The sequence below is a fragment of the Dermacentor silvarum genome, chromosome 6 (assembly GCF_013339745.2).
Source record: "Dermacentor silvarum isolate Dsil-2018 chromosome 6, BIME_Dsil_1.4, whole genome shotgun sequence".
In the NCBI taxonomy this organism is placed as follows: Eukaryota; Metazoa; Arthropoda; class Arachnida; order Ixodida; family Ixodidae; genus Dermacentor; species Dermacentor silvarum.
In genome coordinates, this window is record NC_051159.1 from 55,779,580 (window position 1) to 55,806,033 (window position 26,454).

The 26,454-nt window shown below is 47.6% G+C and overlaps 1 protein-coding gene and 1 long non-coding RNA gene across 3 annotated transcripts in view; one reads left to right on the top strand and one right to left on the bottom strand.

Moving 5' to 3' along the window:
- Positions 1 to 26,454, bottom strand: part of LOC119455507 (doublesex- and mab-3-related transcription factor A2) — a 112,329-nt gene that overhangs the window by 13,321 nt on the left and 72,554 nt on the right. The window lies entirely within an intron of this gene.
- LOC125946239 (uncharacterized) lies at positions 3,563 to 8,988 on the top strand. The gene is made up of 2 exons (XR_007467484.1): positions 3,563 to 7,398; positions 7,591 to 8,988. It is a non-coding gene; the product is annotated as an uncharacterized LOC125946239 (long non-coding RNA).

Consider the following 26,454-nt stretch of genomic DNA (forward strand, 5'->3'; position numbering starts at 1 on the left):
GTGAACTCTACAATTTTCCGCAGTGATTCAAAGCTCATGCGACGAAGCCACGGCGTCCTACACGTTTGCCACGCCAATCATCGTTTCTCCACAGGTTCTGCTACGTCACGACCACCTCAAAGCGTGGCGCTGTCGAACGTGTATTTATAGACAATGGCGTCCGGCCGATGCAAATTGTGTCCTACGGGCTGACATCACTGGCGATCAATGGGGGGCTCTTGTTCAAATGGGGACACGCCTTCACTAAACGCTGGCCTGCCTGGCAAAAATTGTTGTCTTGACGGGCGGATCTCGCTTCTCGTTTAGTTTCGCATTTACCACTCGAACTTCACTTAAATAGCATCCTGGTCACGGCGGCACGGCAACAAAGAAGACAGGATCATTGTGACATATCTAGGACGCTTCACTGTCGGCCAACCTTTCTACACCGCAACGTCCGTGGCGAGGCCCACCCGCCTCGCGATTGCGGGCCAAGAAAAAGTGTCAGCCGACAACCGCCGCACACCGAAGCAAACGCGCGCCGGTTTACGTGCACGAGGACCGATGCCTCTCTTTCTAATATTGTGCAGCAAACACTGCACCTGTAACCGTTGTCCACGGCATCGGATACCGAAAACTCAAATCGGCCGCACATTCTCGACGCCATGGCTGTCGTGATTGGCTGATACCCGTGAGCCAGATACTAAACTAAGATTATTCTACGAAAGCGCCCGAGTCTTTGAATCTGGCTGTTAACACTGCTTTTTATGTCTGTAGCAACAATATGCGCGGTATGTAGTATGCGGAACTAGCGCTGGCCAGGAGGCGCTTGACTGCTCAACCTAATTATGCAGGCACAGTCCTGCAGAGAAGCCACGAAAATATTAGCATATTTGAACGATAACATAGGCGCACTTGTATCACCGTTAGCTTTAGCGCGATGCCTCCAGTCAAGCTCCTTTCATATAGCCGTGAGAGTTGAGAGGAGCGCACGAGCTGCTGCGTTCCAGCTCGCCGGTGCCCTGCCAGGTCGGAAGCTGGACACATGTGCCCCAATGTTAGCAGTGAAGTTGCTGACGCGAAATCGCAGCATCTGCAAATGAAAACTGTTTCCTCCACATGGTAGGATGTGTGTTACGACGCAGCTGTTGAAACTGCAAGTTTGAGCGCCATAGTTGTCCACGCAGTCAATTTGTATGCATGAAAACTTTTGTATACAAAGGTCAACACTTCTCCAGAACGCGCGAACTACGTTCTCGGGACTGCGCTGGCGATATCTGAAGAAGACATGTAGCACAAAATTGGCTGCATGTGAGGCTTCGTGACTACATTTACAGTTTCCGTTGATTTCACTCGACCTGGTGGCCGGCTTAAGCTTTCGTAGCTGATTTGGCCCCCAGGAGTGTGTTCTGTACAAGCGTGGTAATTTCGGTACGTATGCGTTTGATATTTTTTTAACCACATTAATTTCCCGTCACGTCACACCACACTGCGAAATTATCTGGGTAACCGTGCCTTATGGCAGCACTCATTAGATCGCAGGCGGAATCGTCGGACGGATTTGATAATTGACTGTACCGAGTGAATGATGCCCGCTGTAGCTACCGTAACGATGCACCGATTTAGTGGCTACTACACGTGCGCAGGCATTGTTGCACAAAAAATATCAGCGAGAGAAATAAAGAATTGAGAAACGAGGCCGAGCGACCGAAACGAGAAAGGAAAAAGCGAACAACGAAATTGGCCCTCTCGCGAGAGGATATAAAGTTTCTGTAGGGGCATTCAACTTTGCGGAGGAACCCCGCCGCGCCTCGCCTCTCCGGTGTTACACAAAAGGCTCGACTTGAAAGAGCCGCGCGCTTGTTCTTGTTGAGTGAGCCGCCGCGGACGCCGGAAAAAGTGTCGACGCAGACGGGCGACGGTGCGGACATCGCTGCGCGCGAGTGCGTGACCAGGACTCTCTGCAATTCGCAGCAGCAGCAGATAGTGCTTACTTGCTTACACATTTTTTTTATTCCATGTCAACTGTCGTCCAACACCACCTCTATCGCCTCCTATATACCACCTCTGTCAGGCGTCGTCGCGCAAACACAGAACAAGAGAATACGGCAGGAAGGGAGGAAAAGTGACGGTACAAGCGAAACAGCGCCGGTTTTGAAAGGCTGTTGCTGAGAGGTGTGTCGAACACGACGGCCAACACAGAGAGAGAGTGCCGATACACGATATACAATCGTGCATTTTGGTATGCAGGACACACCCTGCTAAAACCGAGGCATCAATTGCGAGTTTGCGAGGAACGGCCACGCCCTACGCGGTCGCTGCGGGAACGGAACTTGGACACTAAGTCACTTTATAGACGGTAGAGTCTTCTTCAAAATCCATTGCCGTAGATTTCGCGGGTATTGGTGGTTGATTACAGCGAAGGAGAAAATGATGGCAAGATTTCCATCTTTCAAATTTCGCGCCGTAATCTCAGCGCCGCTACCTCAATGTGACGTTTTACATTTCAAAGTGTTTTCTCGTATTTGTGGTGCTTCGGTGGCAGTTAAAGTCCTAGAAACTCTACGTTCAGTCTCTGCCTCCTTCAGGATGCAGTGCAGCCCCCAATTACCAATAACAACCAATTACCTAGAGCCGAGCGAACGCCAAAACAAATGTATGACGCCACGACGAACTGGTGCGGATACTTTAAGGCGGCGCCGCCACCTGCCCAAATTTTTTTTTGTCTTTTCTGCCTTACGAAACCTTCTCTCCCGGTTAGAGTCACTGTCGTCATATTGTATAATTTACTGACACAGTTCAACCTGATTTTTTCTTTAGAGTCACTTTAATGCCAGTACCTTTAGTAGCAAACCGGCAACTTGTATCTGGTTAACCTTCCTGTCTGTTTTCTCTCTCTCTATCATAAGCTGCGATGCCGGATTTACATCCTCTCGTCTGAAACCAGATGTGACAAATAGAGAAAGCCCATCTGGGCAAGAACAAAAATAAAAAGTTGTCGCAGTTTCACCTGAAAGGCGAAGCATCAATTGCGATAGCAAACTTGTAGAGAGCTAAACGGAGTAATGATATTAGCTTTATCAGCTGTATAAACTTGGACATGCAGCAGCATCGGCAACACGCAGAACTGTTGTCGACGCCATCGGCGTTTTGCCCGCGTTCGCTCAAAATGCGTGCGGCGTTGGTGACTGTTGCCGGAGCCTCTGATATAAATAGGCACTTGGTGCCGCAGCTAAACATCGCCTCCCTTCCCTCCCCCTCCCCCATGGCCTCTCGCGCTTCGGAAGAAGGCACGTTTGCTCTACATATATGGTGATTGTAAAGGAGAAAAGAGACGCCTACTTCTGCAGCCCTTAAGCGAGCACGGCGCAGAACGCGCGTTTGTTCTCCGCCGTGCGTTCACTCCCCGTGAAAGACGCGCCCCTCGCGCCCTTTCACTCGCAAATACAGCGTTCGGCGCGCGGCGACGATTTCTTCTCCAAATGACGTCATACGTAACCTCACGGCGACGGCGACGGCAGAAATCTGCTTTTGAGTGTCCATATAATTGCTATCGCAATAAAATACTTTGGTTGCTGGTGACGTTCATGTTCTCTAGAAAGTAACATGCAGGTGTGCGAGGCATACGCCAATGGCATGCTGAAGAAACACAGCTTGTATCGCCCAGCTAAGCGCTTATCACAGATAACACGCAATCAGAGACTTCCTTACTGACACTCGATGCGTGTCCATCGTGCGTGTCTAACGTCGTACTTCATATTCCACCAGCGCTCCAGCTTCCCTTAGCGTTTATCCAACGTTCACATAAACGTGGCCATTTTTTTACCCATTGCGGAAGGTACGTACGCCGAAGACAAACATCTTGTATCACTGAGCTAACCACTAATGCCAGATGAAACGCAACTAGAGAATTCCTAATTTCTACGACAACATTGGCCCTGTGGTAATCAGTAAACAGAGCGGAATAACTAATACCTTGACGCAACTCGTCTCCCGACTCTTATCTCGCGCAACGCGTACACCGAGCGTCTAGCCGCTGAGCCGCCGCCCACGGCGATGGAGAACGCCGTTAGCGCCGGGGCTCATCTCGTTTGGCAAGCGCGCCATTCAGTCGGCCTGACAGGCGGCTTGCCCCGCAGCGCGCCGTGTCGGTGGGGAATAAAGTGACAGTGTAATGCTTTTCAGCCACTCCCAGCAACAAGTTAGCGCGGGTCGCTGGCTGCGCGGGTCTGGCCTGAGCGCGCGAGCGCACGCACAAATTCACGCACGCAATTGCCTGCGTATAGACTTCATTCATTGTGCAACACGCCTGTCATTATGGTAATTAATGACCCCCGGCTGGGCGTGACGAGCGCTGCGGAGCGTTGCGAGTCGGGAGGGAAACGTGTTCGGAAGGGAAGCGCGTGGCATGTTAAGAGTATAAAGGCGGCGGTGAACGGTGTCGGTATACAATCGACGACGCTTCGAACAAAAGGGCCACGGAAACGTGGATACACATCTTTATGCGCGGTTTGTCGCTTTAGAAAGGCGGCAATGCGGCAAAGCTGATCGGGCCTCTCAGTTAATATAAGAGCAAGAATTTCGGTATTCAGGGCTCTTTTTCGAGAGAAGTGTATGCCACATCATACCCCCTTTCGCAGTGTTCCGTCTTCACGCTATGCGAAAGAGCGAAAAAATTTGGCGCCACATTCACCCTTTGGAGATGATTGGCGGCGTTTATGCGATTCGCAATCGTTCTTATGGTGAGTGCGTAATGGGTGATGATAAGTTTTATGGGTTCTGGTGATTATTATGATGATTATTCTGTTCCGACGCCATGTCTCCGTGCAATCCATGAATCACGAAACCTCGTGGGTCCATCAGCAGGCACACGATGTGGAAATCTCGCTCCCAACCACAATGCGGAATGATACGACAACACAGCGTACCTTGTTGCATTTACTGCGCCCCAGTTGAAACTCCGTAGCAACGCCCCGCTGTTCCTAGTATCCTGGCTCCAACTTCGCTGCAATGATTATCCATTCAAGCGGCCGCGCTCGACGCGGAGGTGTCTGTTGCGGATGATAAGCCATCGTTTTAATATATTTAGGGTTGCATAAATCTTGCGCCACATTGGCACATCCTTTAGGGGTGATTAACAAAGAATGTGGACATACCAACATGCCATACGCAGTGCCAAAGTTGTTTGTACGGGTACATTCCCAGTGGCACATACACCCACTGACCCACGTTGTCTACTAGGCAAGAGAGCAGCCATGGCTGCATGTTGTCTATTCAGCCACTTACGGAGTAGCCCATGTTCCCTGCTCGGCAAGACACGAGCTAGAGCATACCTATAGTGGTCCAAGATAGTAGACAACTTGGGTCACTGGGCGAAATAAGGTTAGATATAAACGTGTACAAACCGCAATGAGGGTAAAGTTGCCAATGAATGTAATTCGCAATAAAGGCTATCACTGTCATAAGTACATAGTAACACGTCAAGTGTGACACAGCATCTTAACAGCGACGCAATAACATTGATTTTCATTTTTCCGTAGCCGCAAGTATTATTCTACCATGCAGGACAAAGTCTGTTCTCTCTAGAAAGAAGTAATATTATACTTAAATGATGAATCGGCATGCATTGACGGCAGACAGGGACGCAGCAATGAAAAATAAAAAAAGAGAGAAATTTATTACAGAAAAGCCAACTTCAACTGGTTTTATTGACCCGCCAAACGCCGGGTGACCGAACTAAGTTCGCTGTACTTCATTGTCCAGATGGTTGTGACGCCAACGCCATGGCTGCCAACAACGCCAGACATTCACGCCGTGTACATGCTGTGCTTTGCAGAGTCTATTATGCGTGGAGGAAGGACCCGGCATTTGATGTCAGCGCCTTTTTTTTTTCTTTTTGTCAAGACCAAGAAGCTAATAAATACAAAACTAGCCTACAAAAATAAAATCCAATGTGGCTGTCTCCATCATGTCTAAACGAGTCGACGCCCATAAGGCTGCGCAAGCTCTCGTTTCGTACGACGCCTCGGAGGATCGAACTTCGAGCTGCTAGAGCCACCAACCGGCAAGCGAAGAATAGCTGGCGCCTGTGCGTGACGCGCTTAAAAGATGGCGTGAGACCGAGCAATGCGGAGTGCGCGGTTGTGATATTCCCGTTCTCTGTTTTTCTTCTCTTTTTCGTCGAGCGATCACTGCGCTTAGGAAACAGCATTGCTGACCTGTTCACGTGATTTTGCACCTCCTATGCCGCGCGTTTGCGCGTGTGCCCGGTACAGTGTAACCAAACGCTGAAAGAAGACGAACCAAACCAAAGAAAGTGTTCGAGCGGTTGGGTAACGTCACACTCCGACGGGCTCCCTCTGAAAGAAATTCGCGAATGCTCTCACTGTATACGCTCTGGAAAATTGGGGATGCGAAACCACACGCCAGATTTTTATCTCTCTTCTCAAAGCCGCCAGGAAAAAGAGACGGACGGATACTGCGGAGGTTACGGAGCGGTGATGGTGTAACGGCACGCGACCAGAAAAGCACGTAATGGATGTCCCCTGGATAAAGCACGAAAACTTAAAGCGAGCGGCGTGCAAAATTGCCGGACGGCCAAATGCATTACTCTTTGCTCCGTTCAGATCCGTGGAAAGCGTAGCTCATTTGCCGGAAAACGCTTTTACTCAACTATCATGGGGCTGTGAGTGGAGCAAGGCGGCAGAAGAAATGTTTTAACTGGTTCTGTCCACAAAAAAAAAAGAAAAGAAGAAGAAAACATATAATGCAATGTGAAATACGAGTAGGAAAAGGAAATGCAAATATACTAAGAACCGACCGTGATGACGTAATGGCTTTTGCGTTGCTGAGCCCGAGGGCGGGGGAGAAAATCCAGGCCGCGTAGGCCGCATTTCGATGGGGGTGGAAAAAAAATAAAACGCCGTGTAGCGTGCTTTGGGTGAACGTTAAGACACCCCCGGCTATCACGGCTATCAAAACTATCCTGGAGGCCCACGCTACGGCGTGCCTCATAATAACACCACGGTTTTGGCACGTAAAACCCAAGAATTTAATTTCACTTATATTAAGAACACAAAATCCTTTTTGCCTAAATTCCCCTAGGGCTATACGCCACCAATTTGACAAGTTCCCTTCAGCAGGAAAGATTGCTCGTAAACTGTGCTGCCTTGACTGCTCCGTCTAACAAGAGTCTTTTAAAAAGTGTTATAACGAAGTCCGAGGTATTACGTGCCAAAACCGCGATCTGATTACAAGGCACGCCGTAGTGGGAGGACTCTGGAATAACTGTGACCACCTAGGGTTTTCCTTGACGCGCCCCTAAGCGAAAGTGCACGATAGTTCTTGCATTTCGCCCCCATCGAATCGCTGCTGCCGAGATCGGAATCGCATGCGCGGACCTCGAGCTCAGCAGCACCAGTAAGCTACCGGGGCTACCGGAGAGAGAGAGAGAAAGAAAGAGAAAGAAAGACAAGGAGGTTAGCCAGTGTAAATACCGCTTGCTACCCTGTACTGGGGAAAGGGGTAAAGGAAATGAAAGGTGATAGAAGAAAAAAAAATAAAAGAAATAAAACAATAAAATAAATTAAATAAATAAAATAAAATGGGGAGGCGAATCCAGTGGACTACCGGGGCGGAAAATCCAGTGGGCTGCCGGGGCGGAAAAGTAATAAATGTTGGCAGGCATGCTTTACGTATATAATTGATGAACTAGGCACAATAGCACGCCGCGCAAATGTTCATGACGTCATGGAAAACAGGTGCGGAAACATCATGTCGGCTTGCGTCTTTTCTGGGGAAGCCTCGCGCATGCACTTCAATCCAGCAATTTCAGACGCCCGCATGATGCCTAGTTAGTGGTTATAACTTGCCGAGATAACCGAGGCTTCGAGAAGCGGCAGGCAGAAGCAAGGTAGTGAGCGTATACTTATATTAACTAGATGTGTCCACACGCTGCTCAAGTTTAACAAGGCTGGCCGCTTAATTATTGCGATCTCTTAAGAGTCACGGACAGCTGTATTTCTTCTTCATTAATGGTGTCGTCAGTAATTGCGAAAGAATAATAAAAAAATTGTAGTATCCCAGTTCTCGCCAGAAGCTATTACCGGAGAGCAAAGTTGGCAATGGCAAATGTTACTGTGATTCAAGCGAAGCACCTAGTTACTTTCAACAGACTCCAATTATGCTGCGAGATAAACGATCCTAAGTTCAAAGAGATCGCGCTGCATTTTTGTGCTTTTTACGTAGCAACAGTTAGCCTCGAGATGTTTTAGGTTATGGTTTCTTGCACGTTGACGAACATTTATACTTTTTCTCCTTCCTCGTTGCTGTGTTTCGGATCAATTTCTAATATTAAATCGATGTGACGTGTCCCATAGTCCTTGCGGGTACGCATTGTACGAGCTTTGGCAATAGCCATTTTTGAATGCCAATAAGCCTCTAGATGTTCGATGCCTGCGATATGCATGATAACCAAAAACTATGGTTCTGTACTTCGTGAGACGTTTCTCCTTTTATTAACTCGTCTTTAAGGTGTCTGATCTCTGTTAACATGACGCACGCGCCGTACTTCGCGACCGTGCTATGATTTTCTATAAACAGTGCAAAATAAAAAAGCGACTATGCGAAAAGCCCATATATTCGCTCCGCCCGAAAGAGGGCGACGAGACGAGCCACTCTCGCTGAAAAACACGCAGGCTGGCCTGTGGTGCTCTGCACAACCACCTCTGCAGCACTCAGCAAAGATTAACCGGTGTAAACTGAAGCACGAAGAAACGCATCAGCAAAGTTGCCTATCAAGCGACGCCCACAAAGAGGCTCTATAATACCAAATGCCAGCGACGAGGCGCTCGTCAACTGGTTGACTGATTGATTGATTTTATTGATTGGGTTCAACGTCCAAAGCAACACTTGGGTTATAGCAGACGCGGTACTCGAGGGCTCCGAGTTCATTCCTGCCACCAGGGGTCCTCTAACCTGTACCCGAGTCTCAGTATGCGAGCTTTTTTTGCATTTCACCATCAAAAAAACGCTGCCGCCGTGGTAGCATTGCGCCAGTTACGTTGCCTAGAGACCGAGCCACGACCTCGCGTTCGGCAGAACACCATAGCCACTGAGCGAAAGCCGGAAGATAATGAGTATACCTAAAGGCGTCGCATGCTGGAGTCTTACGTCCCGCGTTAGCCCTATAGCCATCACGTGCGTTATATGAGGCCGGTTGAATGTAACATTGTCCACAAAGCATGCAGACACAGACCGTCAAATCCATATGAGCCGCTGCGCTGCAAGAGCCACAGATATATGACCCCATGTTATCGCGTGGCAAAAGCGTCCACGATATGAGGCCCTAAGAGCGATTATTAAACGATGTTGCCAACTGACGGCGAAAGTGCGAGCACCCAATGCGCCCGTGTTGATTGCTTGCACGGACACGATGTTTCAATGAAACTGACAAAGGCAGGTTAAGTCGGCTTGCCTGAGTGAAATTCGCCTGTAACGCTCACGTAAACACCCCGCGGTCGAGTTTAGGCACTATTTATTTATTTATTTATTTATTTATTTATTTATTTATTTATTTATTTATTTGTTTGTTTATTTATTTATTTAATGATACCTCAAATGTCCCAGAACGGGACATTACACGAGGGGTGGGCACGTAGGAAAATGGCAGGACAGGTTAGGTGGCGTGACTTGAAAGATAGTCTTCAATAGTAGCTTTGAAACGGGAAATGTCGGTGATGAGGGCGATGTCATAGTATCGCACAATGCGTTGGCGGGCTAGTTGGTGCGAATCCGTAATTACGTGTTTAGCGCAAAAACAACGGACACGTGAAAGACGCCTTGTCCTGTCGTCTTTCACGTGTCCGTTGTTTTTGCGCTAAACATGTAATTATGGGTCATAGTATCGACTGGGACTAAAAGCAATCCTCGTATACACGGAATAGGTTAACGTAACCTCACTCACTTACAAGTTGGATGTAATGCGGACGGCTCCGATAGGCGATTCGCAGACAGCGACAAAGGAAGAGATTCACTGTTCGCGCTTTATCTAGCCTAGACTTATAGGCTACCGTTGCGATCACGGCCCGAAAAGGAAACAACTCGTGTATATAGATTCGATCGAGTTCAGCTGGCCCATCTCAAACACTGACTCTGTCCGCTCTAACAAGCTAAAGGCAGATGTGTTACAACGAAACTTCGGTAGACACACTTAATAGTGATTACGTGTGGGAATGCGAAAGCATTAAAGTCGCTCTGGTGAAATGTGGGAGGCAGCACGCTCGTTTTATATATTTATGACGTGGCGCCACCTCCACCCAATTGGCTGCGCCGTCACGTGCCCAGTGACGCACGCACTAGGCCACACCTTTAGTCAGCCAAGTGGCTGCGACGTGACGTGCCCAAAGACGCGCGTGTTAGGCACAACTTCAGTCAGCCAGAACCCTGGTGCCGCCGTGGCATCGGAGAAGCGTGCTCGTCTCGTACCCCGGAGGCGTGGGTTCGATTCCCAGTCAGACCGAAATGTGCCCAATTTTCTTTTCAAAGGCGTTAATTTACTTTATTTACAAAAACCTCCGTGACAAGTTTGGCGTCCGTCCGAGCATTTTTGACATGTTTATACTCTTTGCGCAGTCAGCCATTTTTGGCACCATCGCTCGGTCACGCCGCCGACGACGACGTCGGATTTTCGCGTAATGGGGCATATAATGGTTTCTCATTAATACTGTCACATTACACCTATTCATATACACATATACATACGTATGTATATGTGTGTTCGCATGCCCGTATGCATGTATGTAGGGTGCTACTTATGTGCGCATGCGCGGGTTTACGGTTATAAAAAGTGCATGCAACAAGTGAACCGGGGTTATTTTCACAGAGATTTTCGTACTTAGGTTTTATTGGCCGTTGGCCTGTCGCCTGCGCCAATATGTCCTGCATCAGGATTGGCAGGAATATTCTCTTTCGAACAATTCTAGCATGAGTTCTTGTGAAGACGGGCCCGTTCTTCGCACGTCGGACACACACACACACAAAGAATAAAGAAAATGCGTAGCTCAAAAAAATAAAACCCTACACGTGGGACTGCTCAGCTAGGTGCACTGCTTTCCGAGGGACCGAACCAGGCCGTAAAGGATAAATTACTATCGCGTAATGAGTTCCGTCGGCTCACACCGTCGGCCACTGCCCTTGCAACATTGTAATAGCAGCGCAACCAGCCGGCCTGGCTTAACTGCGAAGGTGTTTAATAGGCCACGGAGACGCTCGCCGTGCAGATCCGAAGAGAGAACGCCGGAGCGCCCTTTCGCCATGGTTACCCGCCGCACGGCGCTCCCACTCTTTCCTTCGCCGGCACCGTGGTGTGAAAGAGCGCGTCGCCAGACCACGTGCGAGAACGAAGCTCATAGCATAGAAACGTATACAGACTAGAAAACCCTCGACCACGTTAAGCACCCCATAGACCCCCGCCCCCTTGGCCTCTCCACACTTATCTCTCTCTGCTCGCGCTCTTGTTTAGCACATGGTGGCGGGAACAACCACGTCGCCAGCCGCCCTTCCCCGTGATGCGTTTATCCCCGTCGTCGACAGTGGCCGTCTGAGAGCGAGACCATCAGGCTCACGCGCCTCGCTCTGCTGGTCGCAGACAATGGTGCTGCCAAAGCGTGCGTGATCGGGGTTTCATTGACCAAACACTGGGGGCAACCTTAGCAGCCCACGATCTTCATGGAGAAAGTAAGGGTGGAACTCTGCTTAGGAGCTAAAAGGAGGCAGTTAGCACGGGTGATGTTGGGAAAGATGGGTTGAGGTGAGCAGAAGTAAATACGTTCTGAATGACGCGGACACTATTATATGCGAACGCTGGCAATCATTACTGGCAAAAAGACCACCGCAGCTCTGCCAGTGGCGAGGGAAGTATATACGTATATATACGCCTACTACGGGCGAAAAGTTCGTGGAGGCGACGCGAGAATGTATTGGTCGCGCAGACGAAGCTGGACGACAACACCCGTCGGCGCCAATTCGTAAACAGCGAGTCTCATCAACATAATATTCCGCGTGTGGAGACACCCACAACTGTATACACCCGAAATTATGAGCTCCGACACTTTTTTTTGTTTTGACATCGTACGATGCAGTTTTTTGCGAAATTTCTAGCAAAGCTCGGGCTTATGAAAACGAGCAGCAGATGGTGCATTCGTTGGATAGGCGAATCCGCAGCGTACTCGCAGAAGTTCCACCGCGATATTTGTGCACATTTGTGCTAATAAAATTAAAGTGAGCGATAGCCCACTGGAGTTGATCGTTACGAAAAGCAAATAAAGTGCTAAGTTTCGGCACAGTTTATCGGCAGTCACTTTTGGCCAGGATAAAACTCGCAACTGCTACAGGGCTGTGTGTCTGCTCCCTCTCCGATCATTTCGTACTAGGTGCAGAAAGTTGTGCTTACGACACGAGAGCAGTTTAAACTTGCTGATACATAACGACAGAGTAAAAGCACAAAAACGAGACACAGACAGTAGAGACGCTTCTGTGCCTCACTTCATATGTCCGTGTCTCGTTTCTTGAGCTTTTACTCGGTCATTTAGCTTAGGAGGTTGCGGGACGGGATATAGCCCTACCCAACAGTTGCCACCTGTAACTGAGCTGGCCGCACTTCTCATGCTCCATGCTCATTGGAGATTCAATTGGAGGGACAAACATAGCTAGGGAGGTTAGCTACGCTTTGTACAGTTTGCTATCTGCGCCTGGGGAGGGAGATATGGGAGTGAAGAAGAGAGAGAGAAAAAAGACAGAGAAGTTCTGGTCAATCCCGCGCACTATACAGACAAGGCGCTGCGTGCCTACAGTGAGACACTCGACTGTGTCGCCTTGCCTAAAATACCGCCTTCCCGTAACGGAAGTATGCGGTGGGCACTTCGCCATAAATTATCTAGCTTTGCAACAAGAACTCTCGCGTCTCCTTCCGTAGGCCGGCCTTCGCTACAGTGCTACGTCTAGCTATAAAAAAAAAAAAAAAAAAACAGACACCAACAAACTTTCCTTCAATTAGTACGCTATATACAGAAGCCTTATAGCTACACGTGTACCATTACATGCATATATCAAATGGCATGTACCATATGGCAAGCGTTCATTGAAACAAAAAAAAAAAAGAAACGATTGGCACTTTATTCCCTGGTAAACTGATGATGACCTACGACGGAAGCAACACTACTGCACCGGAGACTTTTACTGTTCACAGATGCACACGAATAAATTAGGATCGTAGTCACAATAGTCAAAATAGAGTGCGCAATGTATCGAACAACCGAAGAAAAAAAAACTGCAAATAAAGTGAAGCGGGTCAAAAACTCATATTCTTCAAAAGATTTTAAACTTGCCGCGCAAGCGCAAAATGCTGAGAGCCCCACGGTCGTTTGGCTAAAGTCGACTACGATCCGCCGTGGTTGCTTAGTGGCTATGGTGTTAGGCTGGTACGCACGAGATCGCGGGATCAAATCCCGGCCTCGGCGGCCGCATTTCGACAGTTGCGAAACGCAAGAACACCCGTTTACGTAGATTTAGGTGCACGTCAAAGAACCTCAGACGGTCCAAATTAATCCGGCGTCCTCCACTATGGCGTGCCTCATATAGAGATGGTGGTTTTGACGCATAAAACCCCACCATTCAATTTTAATGCCGACTAGGGCACAACGATGGTTGCCAGTGATCACGGAGCAAAGCTTTTGCAAATAGGCATTCTAAGCCTACAGTGGAAGATGTCAGAAGGAATAGCTACTTCTCAAATAAGCCTAGGGACAACCGAACAGCCATAGTGCAGCTCGCTGCCTGGTGCAGTAAAGCGATGACGTTTTCCTGCGCTCCATACTGTCGACGGGAGAGCTTCAGGTAGACGCCCGTTTGTCTATCCGGGGGTAAATGATGGCATTTCGCGCGCACATTCTACCGAACGAGAATATGAGGTCGGGTCTAGAGCACTCTTTCTGTTTTTTTTTTCTTCCGTTTTCCACTTCTACGAATGATACTAAAGGAACTCGAAACAATACCCGTCTCACTGTACTAATGCTCGTCTATTAAATCAAAGAGATATTGATGGATAGTGACGATGTCAGGCCGGCAAGCATGGGTATGGCAGAGGACGCAGCGAAAATGAAAGCATCGTGATAAACTTGTCAATGTGCGATGCACAGCCTCTCACCCTGTTGACAGTGAATGCATGGATAACTGCGACGCTAATGCCGTGCAAGTGCTCTTCGGAATGCGATGCCTGTGCGCACGGAAACTTTCATTACGTGTCCTTGGAATGCATGGCACGATTTACTCATGGCTACCGCCGTAATGCAAAACCACTCAGTGTTCACAGATATAGCACGAAGAAGCCTTCTCTCTTTACGTTTCACGATACGTTACCCATAAGGTAGACAGACATAGGTGCTCAGCTTCATCAGGATAACGCTGCACGTTCAACGAAAAAAAAAAAAGAAATTTAATAGGCGACAGAAGTTGTCCACGGACCGATAATGTCAAGCACCACATGCGTGTCTAGAAGGTGAATGCCAGTCAATAAACGTACGCGTTCATTTTGATGCGTCGTTTCGCCTACGAGAGCACAGAGGTGTGCTAAAGGTACCATGGACCCTCTGAATAAACAAGTACAGTCCGTACTCTTTCTAGCCTGCATAAACCAGTTAAAAGTGACCTCAGAATTTGTTGACGTTAAAAGTGACCTCAAATTTCTTTCAGAATTGACGCTTTAACGCTCCGAAGAACACGAAGGGTTATGCACTGCATGCAGCCGAAGTCTTTTCGCTGCCTGTCGACAAATGCCCGTTCTCCGCGAAAAAAAACAGCAACGCATTCTTCCGTTTGACGAATATAAGAGGAATGCGAAAGCCCCGGCCACCTTAGAATATTGCTTCTGCTCCGGCTAACAGCGGTACAGATGAACTTTACGTTACGCGCATTCAAGTGCGCAAAGCTCAGAAGACGGTCGGCCTTAAAGGCAGTTTTGCAGAGCGACGCGTTCTGAAGGCAACCCTTTGAAGAAAGCAGTCCTCGCGGGGTAGAGAGCGCGGAGGGAGTGTCAACTGGGAGAGTGACAGGCATGCTTGCCTCGTGATGATGGATGTGACGCGCAGCGACCGGAAGAAGCGCGATGAGAGCTCTGGTGCCATTTTGGAGCGGAGCGCACATTTTTTTTTCAGCGCGACGGGCAAGAGCATTCCAGTAGCGGCCGCGATGAAGAGCTCCCCGAAAAGTGCCAGTGCGACGTCGCACGCAGTGTTCGTCACTGTCATGCAGGACAAAAGGTTTATTTTGTGATAACCGTCGCTGACGCGAGAGAAAGATGCGCCAGCGGGTCGTGACAAAGTGCGTGTGAAACTTTTCTTTGCGAACGCTGCCAGAGCTTGTAAACATCGGCAGTGCCTCGCGTCACAGTATAGCAGAGTAAAATGGCAACAGCGCGAGGATGAGACCGGGAGTGATTTTGCATACACGAACGGCTCGAAAGCGGAACGGTGCCAGACATGGCATAGGCAATGCACGTCGCCTGGTTATTTTTCCTTCATTTCATTACGAATGATTATAAGCAGGCACAATTCTGTCGTACGGAACGTCGCGCTGAAGCTACTGCCAGTGACCGTTTTCCGTTGGTGCTGTTACTAAAGAGCAATGGTGCGCCCGACTTTACATATTATTGTTTTCTTCATAACACAATATATCTAGATGGGGCAGTCTGATTTGTTCATCGCTCCATGTGCGCATTGTCTAAAAATTTGTCTCTAGCGGTATACCCACACCATGCTATCGAGGTGCGTATGGCATGTGCATCTTACCGAATCTTTCATGTTGCTGCCTTTGCAAAGCAACAACTTTCCTCCTTGCTCACAAAGCGGGTATGGATGCAGCCTTCTCCACAATACATGCATCAACATCATCATCATCATCATCAGCCTATATTCATGTCCACTGCAGGACGAAGGCCTCTCCCTGCGATCTCCGATTACCCCTGTCTTGCGGCTGCATAGCACGAGCTATAGGGAACTCTAAACCGCATGCGCTTGAAGTTCAGCAAAGACCAGTTTCATTACCCGTAGTTCTGGATCGCTGACTTACGATGCATGTAAGGATAAAGAAATGCAGTATTTTTCTCTTTGTTTTTTTTTTTTCGTTACCAAGAGCAGCTGTTATGCGAGAACTTTTCGCAATGTAGATACTTTCCAGCAGCCTTTGCGTTGTCGTCGTTGCCATTTGTGTTGTGGGGTTGCAAAAAAAAAAAAAAAAAAAAAACGTAACTTGTGGGGTTGTAAAATACCGTAACCGTAATTTTGGTCTTTCGGTGTATACAGGGTGTTTCAGGTAACTTTAGCCAAGTATTAAAAATACAAACATAGGCGCTACGCGTGTCGTATTGACGCGGTATTGTTCTGAGCCGTATGGAGCACGTGATAATATTTTTTTTATCCACCAAGCTGAATAATTAACAAGGATTACCTAATTATCTTTTTAATTATTAACTCTTGCAAGAAATCCTCAATACAAAAGTTGTAGCGCTTGTTCCGAAACATCGAATTATTTCATCTCTGCTAAGATAACTGCCGTGATTAATTTTTTTCTTTAAAGTGCACGAAATTTTATAAAATATCCCGTGACTGCCGGCTCACGCGTCGCGCTTTTAGTGCCCTCAAATGTATGTTGAACGAATTAGCAAAGGCTGCTCCGCGCACAGAGGTCGATTGAAGCGAATGTATGTTTACAACGAATGTTCAACTTTTGAAGGAAGCGAATGTTTACAATTTATACGACCCATTAAACTACTATCCTTGCTTCGTATAGTTCTCTACTAATTTGCTATCGCAATAGATGCTTCGCCTGTCGGGCCAGAGTGCGACTTTTTATAAATAGATGAAAAGTGTTCATGAAAAATTGTAGAGCGACGTGAAAAGCACCCGACACAGCTTTCTGTTGCTCAATACGAGCTGCATAATAGTGTTTTTCCAAGCATGAAAGAAGCCCGCGAACGTGTACACGCGAAGTGCCTCGAGCAGCCAGTCGCACGACAATTTTTGCTTGTATTGGCGGGTTTCTTTCGTGCTTGGAAAAACACTTTTATGTTGCACGTATTGAGCGACAGAAAGCTGCGTCGGGTGCTTTTCATATCGCTCTACAATTTTCTCATTGACACTTTTAATCTAATTATAATATTTGAGAATTTGATTAATTAATTAGCACTAATTATGTAATTAGGCGGAATGCAAATAATAATCAGAGTATCTCCAAACAACGGCTAACCACATTACTTTGGTTCTGTCTAGCTACGTGGCATTTGCATATTTTAAAAGTTTGATGCAAGCCACGTGGGAAACCCTACATAGTTTGGCTATGCCGATTTCAACGGCGAAGCGTTCCTAACCGCTGGCACATTTGCATAAGAACGCGTTGAATCTGCTGCTCTTCGGCGACAAATATGAGTCACGGTCTACACGTCTGCAGCTGTGACGCATAAAGCTGCCGTTGCTCTGGGCAGCTACAGCGGAACAAAGATGAAAACATGAGGGGAAAAAAAAAAAGAGTAACCGATGAAACAGCGCAGACATTCTTTGAACTGAATGTGCTTCGGACTTTCGCTCGTAGGACGAGGTTGAAGGATAAAATAGTCAAGAAAGAAACAAATGAAGCAAATGTGCCGATGGAAGCCATAACAACAGTAACACTTGCGAGCTTAAAAACCTAAGCGCAGCAGCTAAAACCTGAAGAGAGACCTTATCCTCCCGAACGCGCAGACGGAATGTTCGCGTTGCGACACCTGGTGACAAAGCAACCGAAAAAAAAATACTTTTGGAGCAATGCATGAAACCCTGGCCTGAAACGCTAATAAACTAGAAGGTTAAGCAAGGATACGGCGCTGTCTAATAGTGATAGCGAACTTAACCCGTTACACCACCTTTATCTATAAAGAAAGTGCTTATACTCTTTCCTTGTCCCTGTAACAAGCGCCAGCTCTCATAGCCTTACGTGATGTTGTCGCTTATAGTGAGATAGATGTTTAATCTACGGTGAACAATGCATCTCATCTTTATTTTATACGCATTTTTATCGTGGTTTTCCTTCTCGCTTGAAAGGCCATGATGACTTTGCTAGCGTCAATTTTATGCGCTTTGATGCCAACTCGCTGTCATAAGTATACGATTATTAGTGTTCCTTAGAATTCATACATTCGATCATTATTGCGGTTCATATGCCGACGTTTGCCGAAGCCCGAAGTTCGGGGGGGAAACAAACCTTATTCGTAGCAACAACGAAAAATTGTAAACTAATCTTCTGAGCTGCAAGAAATCGCAGCTGAGCAGCTACTGAATTGGACAGGCGCCTCAAGCTCGATAGGGGGCTTTTCAAAGTTGAGTTTCCCGATGTAATGACGTCGACAGTCTTGCAGCATATTGCTTAGTGGTGTCCAGCTTCAGCCGAAGATACACGCTGCGTTAAAGCCAAATGACTGAAACTTACTTTAATCCAGGCATTTCTGGAGCCGAGGGGTCGAAGAGGGATCTGCGATGCTGTAGTGTGTACCAACAATCAAAATGACAAAAAATAAAGGTACGGCTGGGTCGCTTCATCTGGCTTTCTGTAACTCCACGTTGGCCACGTGAATTTAAACAACTCGGTCGTTGGATGCTGACACACCACACTGCATCGCTTAGCAACAATAAAAAAAAAATTACGAAGTATCGTTTACAGCGTTCATGGCATAGCCCTGGTGTCGTTTGTTGCTTTGAAGGTTCAGAAGCTAACACTGGATATGCTGGAATTCTTTCGGTTACAGCGGTGTGCGGTGGTATTGGCATGTATTACGTTAATGGATGTAGTCGATGATGATGAAAACTTCAGACATTCCTGATGGGCTTCCTGGGTGATACTTGTTTCGGTGGAAGCATGGTACCTTGTCAGAAATAGTAAGTATGGGTGGCTGTAGATCACCGGGAGAGACTCGAGAAGCCCATCCATACGGAGGCGTTATTGGGACACGAGTAGAGCATCAGAAAGCTGGAACCGAGCGTCTTGTTTTATTGCGAGTGATGCAAAAGGGGCCATCGCGTAGCGCAAAGAGCCGAGATGGCCAGCTAGAGGCAATGGGCCGATTTGTCTCCCTGAATCGTCGCCTCGGGCGAGCCAGAAAGCGCAGTGCAGCCTGCGGCACAGCGGCTGCACGACGTACAGACGGAAGCCGTTCCGGATAAAGGACGTGCCTCCGGTGATTGCCGAAGCTAATGAGGCAGAAGACAGAACGAATCGCACTGCCGCAGCACGCGCCAGTGTCGCGTCAGGCTCATTTAAGACAGCGCCGAACCGAGGGTTGCCAGAGCGTCGCGTATACACGGAACAGATAGCGTTCGTCTACAGGAAGAATGGCTCCAGAATAGCGCTTAGTGGACAAGTTGTGCAGTCGATGTAAAATGAGGATACAGTAACAGAAATAACTTTGAGAAGATAAAAAAATCGAAGCGAACTCGTTTGTTTAACGCTAGCGCATATCTTGTAAAATGTGCTTCATGTGAAGCGCAGGACAACTAGATAACAATGACGCAAATAAAAAAGAAACATTGCGAGTTTTGCCCCAAGGCTGAAGCACTGACAGCGATAGAAAAGTTTAGCGTTGTGCTTGAACTGCTCTGACGATGTGAGTGCGACTACACGTGGATGCTGAGACGTAGGAGGGTGCGCCAAAATTTCTGGCATCCTGAAAACTAACACGCCGTGTAGGCCCCGTAATGGCATCAGACAAGCACCACTACGCTGCCCGTAAAGAACGGTGCCGGTGAAATGACATCACTTTCAGATTGTGAGCACTAAGACTGTACTGCAAGTTTTTGAAAATCTCAGAAAATGCAAGATAAAATGGAAAGGCTGAGAAGAAGACAAAAGGCATGCTCTCTGAATGAAATGTTCCGTGACTTTCGGATGTCCAGCAGAATTTCTTAAATATTCTGAGGTTAAATTCAGTCATCAACGTAAGACTTGGTTTGAACAAATTGGCAGTTGAATGGTATAGCTTGCAAATAGTTCACAGCCAATCACATAGCATACTACACTAAATGTATACAGAAAATAACGACCACGGCAAAAATTCGCCTGGGGCGCTATAACGTAAAATGATTCCAAATTGTTTTGATTTGAAACTCTTGACGTCAAATTTACGTAACCACCGGCGCAAGCATCGGGCGGTGACCCGCAGCGTTGTCTGAACAACCCCATCAAACACTCTCCTCGTTTATAGGAGGTCACCTTAGTTCGCTTTCAAAACCAATAACATTTTCAGCACTCAGCGGTTTTTCTTATCTAATTGACTGGACAGAGGCGAGGAGCACGCTCTAGTGGAGAGGCTTTCGATGGGGCCGAGCCAGCACAGTGAAAACAGATAACCGCATGAAGAGGGTGGTGCCGGCTTCTCCAATTGGTCCGCTTCGCCTTACTTTGCTTGCGGTGGCTGGTCGAAAATCGCGATGGCATGCAACGGAAGGATAAGAATGCCGCTCAAACGGATCCTCAGCAAGGAAGAGTTGGCAGAGCGATGTCGTATGCATTCCGAAAGGACTCGATAACGTTTTACTAGCTGTCACGCAAAAAGGTTTATCATGCGCAAATAAATACATGGTCACCGGCAGGTGCGAGTAGCGAGTGCCTGAGCCATCAGCGGGCAGCCATCTTCTATTCGTTTCGGAACGGGGCGGTCTGTGGCTATTCAGAAAAATTTTCAGTTTTGTTCGGCATATTAATGCATTTTTTTTTTTCGCGTACGCGTCACTTTGACGTGGTGAGTTCTCGTGGTTTTGTGTGGTCGCGTGACAGACAGGCGAAGTGGGCGTAGCCAGAAAACATTGGACCAATAGCAGAAGGCTAATGGTGAAAAGGCGTGGAATTAGGAATGATTATTTTTCTTTTGTGCGGTTTAATCATGCATAATCAGTGTGTACACGTCATATCAGATGGGGAGCTATCGCGGTTTTCGTGACGTCGCGTGACAGACAGGCGAAGTTGGGAGTTGCCCGAAAATGTTTTGACCAATCGTGGAGGCTGATCGCAGAAATTGGAAACAGTTTGGAATCATTTTACGTTATAGCGCCCCTGGAGTGTTGATATACTTGCTATCCCAATAAGAATCAGCGTAACTATCAACAGTTTATTATTAAAAAAATGATGGGGTTTTACGTGCCAAAACCACGATCTGATTATGAGGCACGCCGTAGTGGGGGACTCCGGAAATTTGGACCACCTGGGGTTCTTTAACGTGCACATAAAGCTAAGTACACGGGAGTTTTCGCATTTCGCCCCCATCGAAATGCGGCCGCCGTGGCCGGGATTCGATCCCGCGACCTCGTGCTCAGCAGCCCAACACCATAGCCACTGAGCAACCACGGCGGGTCAGTTTATTATCACAAACAGGCATGTGCATCCTGGGAAATGACAAAGAAAACCAACGAAACACGAAAGACGGACGGAGTTTAGAATAAGTTACTTATTAGTCAACGGATAGTGCATTCACCATGTTGCATTCCCAATGAACTTAATTTTGTCTCGAGATAGGACTATTGAAGGAGCGCTAATGCTTTCAGAGATCAAAACAAGGATAATTTACATATGTAGTTGGGAAGGACACATGCATATTAAATAACTTATGAGTACAAATGAACAAATAAAAAAATTAAAGTAAGGCGGTTTTTCTGACGAAACCCTATTGTAAACTCTTGCCACAGCGTGGAAAAAGCCCGTAGGGCGACATGCCAAGCTAAAACAGCGATTCTTCAAGAGAAATGAGTGGTTAAAGGTCACTGCGACTGTGTTAGTTTTGTACTCACAATTTTACATACCCAAACAACAAATGTTTTTTTTTTTGAACTTGTGCAGTAATTTTATCAGGAACGTGAGAGTGGCAATGGTTTCGATAGACACAGATATGCGCACATACATGAGAGGCAAGCCCCCCCATCGACGCAAGCGCCCCGCAGCCAACCCTGTCATAGAACCCCTGTCCGGTATTTCGCACTGATAAAGGTTAACGCGGAGAAATTTAGCTGCCGCGTTTTCCTGTACAACGTATAAAGAAAAATAAGCAAAGAAGCAGACTAGTACGCCCCATACAGGCTGCATAGGCTTTAGAGTGTGGACAGGACAGGTGGTGTCAAAGGAATGAAGAAACCTGTTGCAACGGTTGCGAACTTAGGATGAAAGCGTTTGTCGCTTTAGCAAAGAGACGCTCCTCCACAGCGCCTTACATTCCAGCGCTCGTGTCACCTGATGGCGACGAAGCCTTACCATGGCGGTCGCCGTGGGCTTTCTCCAAATGGCGACTGACAGCATCCAACAAGCAAACGCAGCTGGCGACGAATCTGCCGTGATGCGATAGTGCGGATCGCACGAAAGGATTCGACAATAGAAACACAACAAGCCGCGGCGGCGGTACCTTTATTCATCGGGACACTGTATAGCCGATCGCTACGCCGGGTAGCGCAAGCGTAGCGATCCAAATCGCTGTGATCAGAGGTAAGCGCAGTCGCCGCCGCAGCTGGCAATTCTTAAAGGGGAAACACAAATAACTAAATAAAAAAAGGAGTAGGATCAACGGGGCCTGCTTGCAATCAGTATTTTCGAACTCGTTTCCGTGTCTGCCCACGGCTCCACTGTATTTGAGCGCGCACTCGTCACTTGTCTTCGCATGGCTACCCTTCAAGTCCGTTGCTCCACGGAACTTGTTAGTTGTTAGCTTCCCATTCTGTTCTTCTCTGCGCGCTACACGAGTTCCCAACGCTTCGCTCCGTTCCTCGCCATCGCCTTCCACAAGTGGCAGTGCTGACCGGCACACCACCGCGAACGGGCGCGCTCCCTGACAGTAAGCTCACCAAAAGAAAAAGAAAAAAAAGAACACGACGAAACAGGGTAGGGGGGAAGGAAAATTGCCAGGAAAGAGCTCAAATCCCACGAGAGCCCGATGGTGCTAGGTCTTTGTCGGGGCACACTCAATACTAGTAAGCCCAACAGCTGCAACTAGTATTCTTCGCCCGCGAGCAAACGGTAGCCGCCGGACACAATACGAAGCGCACGCCGAAATTCGCGAATCGTGCACATTTGGCGTAGCGTTGTGGCAGGGCGGGCGCTAGTAGTGTTCGCTCGGATGATACGAGTGCAGCAACACTCAGGGTGTGCAACCGAGCCGAAAGCAAAGCGCAGACACGGATAATGACGGAAATGTTTGTTTAGGCTGCGCTTGGAATTGAAGCGAAGAGAATGCGTGCGGGGTGCGTGTGACCATTAACCGTTACTACGTTATTATTTCTTGCCTGAGCGTCTTGGTGGTGTTAATAGCAGTCACTTACTCAACACAATGCAGACAGCGTCGTTTGTTACTTTCAAGTTACGCTTGCAACGGGAAGCCCGACCACTTTCCAACTCGTGTCTGCACCTCCTTGTGTCGCGAACCATCGCTCGTGAAAGGTTTGCACATTACATCGCTTTGAAAACAGAAGCTCCGACGCCACTCTCACCTGAGTCACGTGCACGCAGTAGGGAAACCCGACAACCGCGCCCATTAATTTTGCCGCCGACCATTTTGTTACGCATAGCCGTGACATCAGAAGGGTGTGTCGAGGTAATCTATTGTATCACTTTCCGAGTGGCGTGTTTCTTTCTTGTTTGAGACAGAAATGAGTTGAAAGTAGCGCTCAAACTGCTTATCTGTAGAGTAATTCTGAGGCACTGTGTTGCGTTGTGACGACATTTAATCGGTTCTAGAGAGCCGTACTTTTTTCTTCAAGAACATATTAAAGATATGTCCAAGACCTTTCTTTGCCCCGAAACGGGGACCATGACCTCCTACCTTAAACTAAAAGGGTAGCTGCGCGCTTTGAGCGACAGGTTCGTTGTTGTAAAGCACCTGTGAAGTATTCGCACGGGTGTTGGTCTATGGGGTCCATTAATTGAATTGCTGCGCTTGCTTACGCCGTGCGGTGGCCCTCTGCGCGAGGTTCAAAAGGATGCTGCTGTGTAGCAATAAGTGTCGTGGTCGCATTTGCAGGACTCATCGACGTCACGTCAATGCCGACGACATGTGCACCGAAGGCGAAATAAATTATGGCAACTACTGCGAAATTACAGCGGCGGCGGCAGCAGCAGCCGTAACAGTTTTTTACAAAGACTTAAAGTAGTTGGTTAGGAGTTTAGTAATAGTAGTAGTAGTAGTAGTAGTAGTAGTAGTAGTAGTAGTAGTAGTAGTAGTAGTAGTAGTAGTAGTAGTAGTAGTAGTAGTAGTAGTAGTAGTAGTAGTAGTAGTAGTAGTTTCAAGTACAACTAAAAAGTAGCAATAGTCCGAATAGTAGTGGCAGTTTAACAGAAATTGTTGCAGATGCAGTACCGCTAACAATACGGCAACAGAAGCGGCATCAGTAATAGCTGAATTAGGTTCTGCAGCAATACCTGTAGTAGAAATAATGACGCTGTTTGCGGCAGTAAACGTTTCTCTATAAATATACTGTAAGGGCGCGTCAGCCTACCGATTTCAAGGGTTTCAAGGTTTAAACCTAAGGGTCAGGACTGTCGCGCCCTTTTTGAGCAAACGGAAACATTATAACACGTCGATTAGCATGATAAAACTTCGATCAAATGGGCAAGTGAAGTTAGAATACGTGACCGTATGCTTTCATAAGAATAGTGAGAGAAAACGTATTCCTTGGGAACAATTTGACATCCAGGGGGCGACAGTGTCTTACAGGCAATATACCACTCAGGGTCTGCTTCCTGATGCCAAGTCTACGGAATACTGTAAGCACAATGATAAAATACCCGCGTATTACGTGGTAAAGCGCGAAGTAGCAGCAAAAACGAACCCCGTGATTGATTAGCGTCACTGGAACGCGGGAAAGCACGCAACAATTCGCGTCAACGATCATGAGCTGCCAGGCCAGTGCAGGGTGGGAAAGCGAAGGAGAAAACACCTAATCGATAAAACTTGGACGCAATCAAAAGAAAGCACTCGAAAGTCGCTTACTTCGACTAAGCACCTCTCGCCTGTAACAGCAACAGTTTCCAATCACGGTTCCACGCAACAAACTTTTGAGTGGATAGAGGTTCACACACAATTTACTGACCACAGAAAGAAAAAAAAATCGAAGAAGGAAGAAAGAAAACCGTGCAATCTGAAAGTGGTTCATATGCCGTTCTATGTTTTTGACTAGAGACAATAATTACTTCGCGGCATACGATCAGAGCGGGCCACATAAAGGCCGTCGGGGTGTCTTAAAGTGTGCGCGGAAACGCGCATCTGTCAATCACTTCGTTTTCAGGGAAGTATGCATGCGTCCGGAGCACTAAGTGATTGACAGATAGTGTTTCCTGTTCCAAAGTGAGAAACGGGCTATGAAATAGCCGTGGCATAAATCTGAGGATTAATTTCCGTCATGAGGGTTTATTCAACGAACGCCCAAAGCTCAGTACTAGAGTGTACTTGCGTTCTCAATCCATACAAATTCGGCAGACGGGTCTAGGAATCGAAAGCAAGGCACCTGGATAAACGCCAACAATCGTTTGAAGCAGTAGATAGCCTCATTGGGTACGGGGTTAACTTGGTCGACAGGTGGCATTCTACTGTGTGTTGCGATGAACTGTTTATCCTTACTCATATCTATCCTCGCAACCTAAAAGGAGACGCTCGGGAAGAGCAATTGCCGACACGCCTATACAAAGCCAGATCCGACCGTAGCTAGCAAGCTTGTCCTCGTCCTCCAAGAGAACTTGAGATCAGCACCAAAACGCCATAACCACTGCATCACCGCGGCCGGGTCAAGAACAATAATGGGCCCAAAAATGCGCTTCTTCTCACTTATGCCGTCGTAATGATATACTACATGCCTCTCCTCGGTTCCCGTCCCTTAATAAGGGAGCCTAATTATGGGAACGGGTTCGTGTAATTTCGCAAAATCCAGGTGCGCACGTTAGCCGGAATCACACGACTCATTCTAGAAATTCCCTTTGTCTTATGAAATGCGCTTTATGTCTTATCCATCTATGCAAAGGAAAGGGGAAAAAAAAGTAAAGCGACGCCGCGCTCGTGTTGTCATTCCCCAAAAGTTGCACTAAGTGGTACATTTCTGCAAATATGTTTCACTTAGCTAGTGGGAGCCTACGTGGAACGATAGTAAAATGACTTACAGTTGAATGGTGGCAGTAAGCTCGACCGTCAAAGACATTTGTTCCACATATATGTTCCAGTCAGTAAGTGGAACATAGTGGAACATTATTGCAGATATGTTCCGTTTACTTAGTATAACCCGTATGGAACGAGTTTAAGAGCGTAGTTCATGTAATCGTCTTAAGAGCGGGCGATGATGAAAATGCCGGCGGCGTCTTCACAATGTTTTATTGAGATTATATAGAGTTCTATCTATCCAGTTTCCTTCCCTTCCTGCCCATCGGCATGGGTAC